The sequence below is a fragment of the Pinus tabuliformis genome, chromosome 4_1, assembly GCF_031772625.1.
Source record: "Pinus tabuliformis cultivar Carrire ecotype Pingquan chromosome 4_1, CPIR1, whole genome shotgun sequence".
In the NCBI taxonomy this organism is placed as follows: Eukaryota; Viridiplantae; Streptophyta; class Pinopsida; order Pinales; family Pinaceae; genus Pinus; species Pinus tabuliformis.
The window spans coordinates 71,952,525-71,959,989 of NC_142303.1; the positions used below are offsets into that span (position 1 = coordinate 71,952,525).

At 36.8% G+C, this 7,465-nt stretch overlaps 1 long non-coding RNA gene across 1 annotated transcript; it reads right to left on the reverse strand.

Moving 5' to 3' along the window:
* Positions 1 to 3,440: 3,440 nt before the first annotated feature.
* On the reverse strand, positions 3,441 to 5,194 carry LOC149174205 (uncharacterized). The gene is made up of 3 exons (XR_016258472.1): positions 4,867 to 5,194; positions 4,393 to 4,623; positions 3,441 to 3,536 (listed from the first exon to the last, which is right to left on the reverse strand). It is a non-coding gene; the product is annotated as an uncharacterized LOC149174205 (long non-coding RNA).
* Positions 5,195 to 7,465: the final 2,271 nt, after the last annotated feature.

Here is a 7,465-nt window from a genome sequence, read left to right on the forward strand (position 1 = left end):
CTACTGCTCTCTTTGCGCCACAGAAAATCCAGTGTTGCCTCTAAGGAACTGCGTCAGCCCCTCTAGTTTTGCGTCACCCGCTCTGGAGCTGCGTTGTCTCTCCTACTATTGCTCTACCTCTCTGCTATGTATCCTCAGCCTTGGACTGAAGTCCCTCTGCCAAACTGCCCCACTGCAACTCAGATCACTTAGCTCGACTTTCTCAACAAACCATGCTCCAGAAAAATCGAACTCTTTGATCTCTTGGTGTATCTCCAACTACCCTCAAGCCTCCTCTTATACTTTTCTTGTTGATGAATCAACGGTCGTGATCTAATCTCTAATCAACAGCTAAGATTAAAACAAACTTGATCCTCGTCACTTAGAAGTTTCTCACCCATATTCTTATTTAATACCATTAATATTTTTATTTTCCTAAGTTTAGACTTAGGAACCCATTAATAAATATTAATTATTTTAATAACTCCTCATCCGGGTGGAATTTCTCCAAACGATTTTTGGGTTCTAGAGATCTCATGTGTTCTAGTCCCTCACAAAATTTCGGAGCTAGAGCACACATTTGATGCTACCCGAAATCAACACAGAAGACTCTGGTAGCAAGCAAATTCCCAATTTTCCACCCTCGCCTTCAACCATCAAACTCAGGAGACCTTGATATCATTAGCCTCATCATCCAATGATCAATCTCTCTCTCTCTTCACTCTCTCTCTCTCTATTGACAAGTTCTTGATTTGGGTTGTCCACCTTTTTAGTCTTGGACAAGCTCACTTAGTATTTTGTATCACTGTTCGTTTGTCACATGTTTATATATATGTTCTGATGTTATACTTATGCAGGTTTCTTTCTTCATATTATTTTCAGCATTTCCTAAGAGTTGCACTGGCATTCCCTTATTGTATTCATACTGATTGTACTCTTGAGTTCCATTGACCTACTTTTGTCGTAATTTGTCCGACATCGATAAAATTATCTTATCTTATTCCAGTAAGAAACAGTCATCTCTTTTGGCACTAATGCCCAAGGAAAGAAGAGAAAAGCATGATTGGCCACCAGGCATGGTGACAGGTGTGACCAAGTACTAGCAGACCAATCAAAGCATGTCACCCTAAAGGAAGGACGTCCAAGTAAAAGAAAAGAAAAGGGAGGTAGAAAGTGAACAGCTTCATGAGAGACTTAAAAGACTGAAAAACAATTGGGAGTAGATCAAACCCTACAACAATGACCTCATCGAGCAGCAAACATATCATTCCAGGACATGGGAGCTTGCAGCAGTCATGGAGAAGTTGGGTTGATGACCTTTATTGGATGGAGATCAAGTGATGGATACAAAGTTTTTGTGCATTCGTTATAGCAGCATCACAATTTCTTTTGTTGGCTCTGGTTCGAAGCCTGTTTGGTCATCTGATCTGGCTGTCTGGTGCACCTGGTCAGACTTAGACCGGGAAGGTGAGAAACCTCCCCGGCATCATTAACTTCACTGGTTTAAGTCTCTGAATATCTCTTTTGTCTTTCAGTTCTTCCAAGTTAGCTTTGCTTGTTTTACGTATTGTGAGTCTGCTTTTTGCAGAGCAAACGCAGGGCTCTTTGCTTCCTCCTTGAGAGCTTCATGTTCATTTGTAGCTTGGAGAGCCGTTTTCTTATTCTTCAAATCTGCACTGACACTACGTGTTATTTTTGGTAAAGTGTTTTCAAGGTTAACGTTTAGCTTTGCCTCCTTTTCGGGATCCGTTCTGTGATAAGATTATGGAGAAAGGGAGGCACAAGAGTGATCCGAAGAAAGAGAAGCCTCGGCCCTCCAACCCTTCTCCAGCTGATAAAGGCAAGGTGAAAGGGGCAAGGAAGGAGGTACCAAGGTAGAAGGTTGCCAATACATATAGAAATGGACAAAAGCAATGGAAACCCTGGAGGGTTGGCAGCAGCTTGGCAAGAAAGTCTGGGCAAAAGGGAGGAAGGTGGAGATCTGGCCAACTTCCCACTCAGGCTACTACATGGAGATGTATATTGTACCAGTCCACCATGGAGATCAAATTCTTCCTGCTGGACATTATGCCTAAGCATTGGGAGCGATCGTTGGAATACATTCAATCTTCTGTGTCTGTGGCTCAGGACTGCATCTGTCAACAGATGCTGGAAGCTGTGCATGGTGGTATTGGAACATTTATACAGAATGACCCCTTCAAATCTGAAGCTGAAGAAAATACGATGGGATGCAAGGAGTTCGCCGTCTAAAGGAGATGGTGCAGAAGCAAGCTTCAGACATCAAAATGACATAAACAGGCAGATTCATAAGTTGATGGGTGAGTCAAGACCATAGCCTAGGAAAGATCCAAATGCTCAGCCTGTGCTTGCTAGTGGTAATAAAGACTCTATCCTTCTTCCTGTCTCGGTGAGGACTAAGTCTGTGGTTTCAGAGGTGTCTTCCTTTTTTTGCTCCAAGTTAAGGTATTGATATTATTAATATGATGATTAGGTATAAAACTTTGCTTAAATAATGATATATCCCCAAGCAATGAAGGTAAAAAGTTGTGACGAAGACCCTATGGATGGTTTTTTTACCCAATGCAACCTTTCTGGTCTATCCAAACCACAACTGGAAGCTATTGGTCTATAACCACTATGCTGCACACAATAAGTCGATGGGAAGCTGCCTCAAAATGAAGAGAGAATATATAGATGTCAGTTTGCTTGTCTGCTTATCAATGACAAACAAAAAATATGACTAGTTGGGGCTGATAAAGAAACCATGCTTTTAACGCTGTTTATTGCAAACGAGGTCTAAAAAATCATATTGTGTTCATTATTGACCATGTCCAAACATCTTTGGGGGCACGTCAAAGACTGCTCGTTTTTGTACAAATTTGTATCTCTATTAATAGAAATTAGACTTTCTAATTATCAGGAAAAACAGAAACTGTTCACCCTCTGCAATACTTAGCAAGGTTAAACATTTCTTAATAGCCTATCTTCTAGTTCAATTTCATGTCCATTTGGTCTAAAACAAGACTAGACTCACTAAGTTGCACAGATATATGATAAGGCTAGAATAAAAAGCACTAATATATAAAAAATAGTACTAATTAAAATAAAAAACTATCATTAAAATCAAGCTACTTAATTTACTCTAGAGTAAGAACAAAAACTAAATAAAATTAATAAAAAACAAATATAAAATAATTAATTAATTATAAATAAAAAATAAAATGAATAAGAATCTTATAATTAAATATTAAAAATATTAAACAAATAATCAAAATGTTAAGGTCGGCTTCCAGTCCCTTTGCATCTCTTAATCCTATTTATTCTGTCCAATGAGATCTATCTTACACAATCACTGATCTATCCTGATAATGAGCCACAGTGGATGGCTCGAAACGTCGATTCAAACAATCATGGATGCGAGAACTCCGGAAGAAAACCCACACATATAGTATTTTTTGAATTTTCCAATGAAAACTTCATAGGAAAACCCCAAACACTTCCATGCATTCACTGATGGTACCCATATAAAGCCATTGAAGCCAAGTACAGCTCCTAACCTGGTAAAGATATTGATTTAGGCATGCAACAGAGGCAACCAGACCAAAGAATCAATCTCAAGACCTCTTGCATAAAACTCAAAGCACTTAAATAATCATACAAGTAGAATACCATAAATGAATTTCTAATTTGGAAATAAAGCCAAAATGAAAGTTTTCGTTAAGTGGGGCCAAGCCCTCTATTTATCAGTTGATTTGTAAGAAATTAGTATTAGCAGACCTCTTTTTTTTCATTTCAACAATCTAAATATCGATTGAAAAGGTAATGAGCATATGAACGGCTATAACCAGTGAAAATAATGTAAGTATGATGTTTCAGCCGTGTTTCAGAGAACTAGAAAACGTTTCCAAAACGCGTTTCAACAACTCTGGGTGGAGTTTCCAACAACATAGAGGACGAAAGGCTAATGTAACCTAATTTAGAACTTAGATTACCGTAAATTAGGACTATTAACTTTTGCTTTCACACAGGATTCTGTTTAGGCCTTTTTTTCAATGAAAGTGCACCTTCTATTTTATTCCATTGATTTCACTTTGACTAAGATCAAAATAAGCGTTACATGTATGAATATTAAAGTAATCACCGATCTAAACTGAGAATTTTCATTGAAATTTAACATTCTGCAAAGCTTTTTTCACGTTGACTTACTCGAACTCTAACGGAAATCCAGAACCGCCTGAATTTTACCTCAATCGCACACGCCATGAGAGTGCCAGATCAAATTTTTATTTGACCAGCGCGGATTAATTTAAAATACCAATAATTTTGTGCATGACTCTTAAGATTACAAAACTAGCAAATAAATTTTGCAATACAAAATTGCCCCGATTTTTGCGAAGCAGATAATGCACTTACTAGAAGATGAAAAGAATCCGGTAGCCTTTTCACGCCACTGAGAAGCTACCGCGGACGACATGTCCCGGTTATGGAAATCCCTCAGAATCCTTTTGGAAGCTTCTGAAACTTCTGTAACCTTCGTAAATTATTTAAAAATGTTTCTACCTTGATCCTTTAAATAAATTCGCAAACTACTTCTTTAAAGCGCTTCCAATTCGGCCTTCTGTTTTCTTATAATATCAACCTAAGCTGCAAATCACGAGTATCTTAGTCAGGGAGCAGAATTCTAGAAAAAAAATTGCTTGAAGCTCTGAAATATTTCGTATTTTTTGTGATAATCTATGATCTACAGATATACGAAACATTAAAGACAAAAGAATGACCGTGATTCGCATGCACTGTCAAAAACCGTTAAGAAGAGCCCGAAAATGCTTCAAATTTAACAAATTTTAAGACAAAATACAGAATACGAAACTTAAGCCAAAATAATACCCGCGCTGCGCATAAACCGTCGAAGATCGTGGAGAAGAGTCCGAAAATGTTTCAAAATGAAGAATTTAAAACAAAAGCATATGACAAGTGCTGCGAATTTGAAAGGTCCGCGACCGGAGGAACTCAGACGAAACAGCTTTACCTGACTTTTCTTCTGACTCTTTCCTCTCTACGTTTTCGTCTTCGTCTTTAGCCAGCGCCTGTCGTATTAAATAACGCGCATATTCTGCTTACTATGCTTATTGAATTGTGGTTACAGTAAAAGTGTCATGATAACTACCATTGGATTGACCTTGGAATTCGAGGTGCCTGTGGGGTCTAGGATTTTTTTTGGCCGGCCAAACCAAACCCAAACCTGCGCGCGTTAAATCCAATGCGGTGATTTGGATTTCACAGTGATCAATCATAACCGGATGGAATTGGAGAACAATATTTTGACTCGACTCTCTTCCTAAGATTGGGCCGCAGTCATCGACTGGTTTAGTACTAGCGCAGTCAAAGAATGTAGGATCCTGCTGGCAAATTAGTTGAAGACTTTAAATAACTAATTAATGGTACATTCCCTATTTTGAGTGATTAGATTGGACTGTGCTCACTTACCCGTAATGTGGCCACATCCGTCCATGTCTTATTGTCCAGTTGGCATCAACGGAAGGTATGATGGGTAAAAGTTAGAAAAATTGAGTTCATTTTATCTGACTCCTGGAATTTATTTGCGCGTACTTTATTGTGGTAATTTTTTTCCAGGTGGAATGATGGAATATAATGTTTTTCTGTAGTTTAAATTGCATTCATAAATAAATGAATAGATTTGATGGTTTCAACATCGTAATTGGTTCAAATTTTATAGGGTGGGTTTGAAAATAAAAGTCATTTATGGTAAATTAAAAAAATTAATTAGAAAATCTACTTTGAAAAGGAGCAAAAAGTCACTTCTTTAAACTATTTCATTTATTTTCCTACAAAAATATTTAAAAATTTATATTTAATTTTATACTTGGTAAGAAAAAGTGATTACTCTCATTCACTTCAAATTTTATTTTACAATAGCTTGATGTTGAAGTTATATATAATATAATTATGAGTAGTTGACCTCCCATTGTACTTCGAAAAACCAAGAGATAATTATAGTTTTATCACCTAAATGAGAGAAGTATCACTTAATATAGGTTATATGTCAAGTGTTTGAATAAACTTATAAATCTAAAGAGTATCACTTAATACAGCGTATATGTCAAGTGTTTGAATAAACTTATAAATCTAAAGAGATGGATATGATGTTGTTCTATATGTTAAATGCATGTTACGTGTTTGTAAAGAGATGTACATGATGTTGGTATATATGTTAAATGCATGTTAAGTGTTTGATAAAATGATTGCGGGCTAGTTATTTAAAGGAAGTTTTGTTCTGTAATTTTTTGATCTGGACTAAATAAAAAGATCAAAATCTTATATTATGATCAAGTTTTTTTTAAGAAAACTATAGGTGTTTGGATGAACCTTAGCAATTATATGGTGGATTTAAAGAAGATATGCTACTATATAGTGTCTTTTTTACAAGGGTAAACAATTAGAAAATTGATGTGAACTATAAAAAGATCAAAATCTTAGATTATGATCAAGTTTTTTTTAAGAAAACTATAGGTGTTTAGATGAACCTTACCAATTATATGGTGGATTTAAAGAAGATATTGGAGCATTGCAGAGAAACTCATGCTACCATATAGTGTCTTCTTTACAAGGGTAAACAATTGGAAAGTTTATTGATAAAACATTCGGCAATAATCACATAGAAGATATTTTGTTTACGTGTGTTTTGAACCATCAAGTGTGATTCATCAAGCATTATGAATATAACTATGTAAAAAGTAATAAATATAGATAATAAATAATAAGTAAATAAGTAATAATTAATTAAACAAAGCATTATGAATATAATTATTGTTGACACCTATCCTGATGAAGACCTACCTGAAGGAATAAACACGAATCAATTTTTAGTTGAGGAGTTACTGCCTAGTCTGACATGGTATCAAAGCCAGCTCCCAAAATAGTTGTAACTCCCATCTGCATGCTGCTCTCTGTCCTCTGCCTACTACTCTCTGTCCCCTCCACTATTGTTGTTGTGTGTTGTACGTTGATCTGTCATATGCATTTTTATTTCTGAACGCTGCCTAAACATTGGCCCCGAACGTTGCCTGAATGACTAGCCTCACCTGGTAGCAGCGTTCCTTTGCATCTTGTTTTCAGCGCGTTCCATACGCTGCTCACTCCCTATGCATTGTTTTCCATATCTCTCTCTCCTACACATTGTTTCCCTCCATCGTCGTTGTCTAAGCTGTCTAATTTGTCTTCCTTGTATCCATTTGTCAAGCAAGGCCATAATTCAAAGTTAGTTCAGTGTTAATCTACTGAGGGTAGGGTTAGTCGATGTATAAATATATATACCTTTGAGAGCCACAAGAAGGCCACTCTGTGTCCACAAGCACTATGCGTCCAGAAGGCCACTCTGAAAATTCCAAGCTTCATGGCGGTCTTCTGATAGAAAGATAGCAATCCGTCGAAATACAGAGGGACGTTATCAGTCAAGCACTGACAT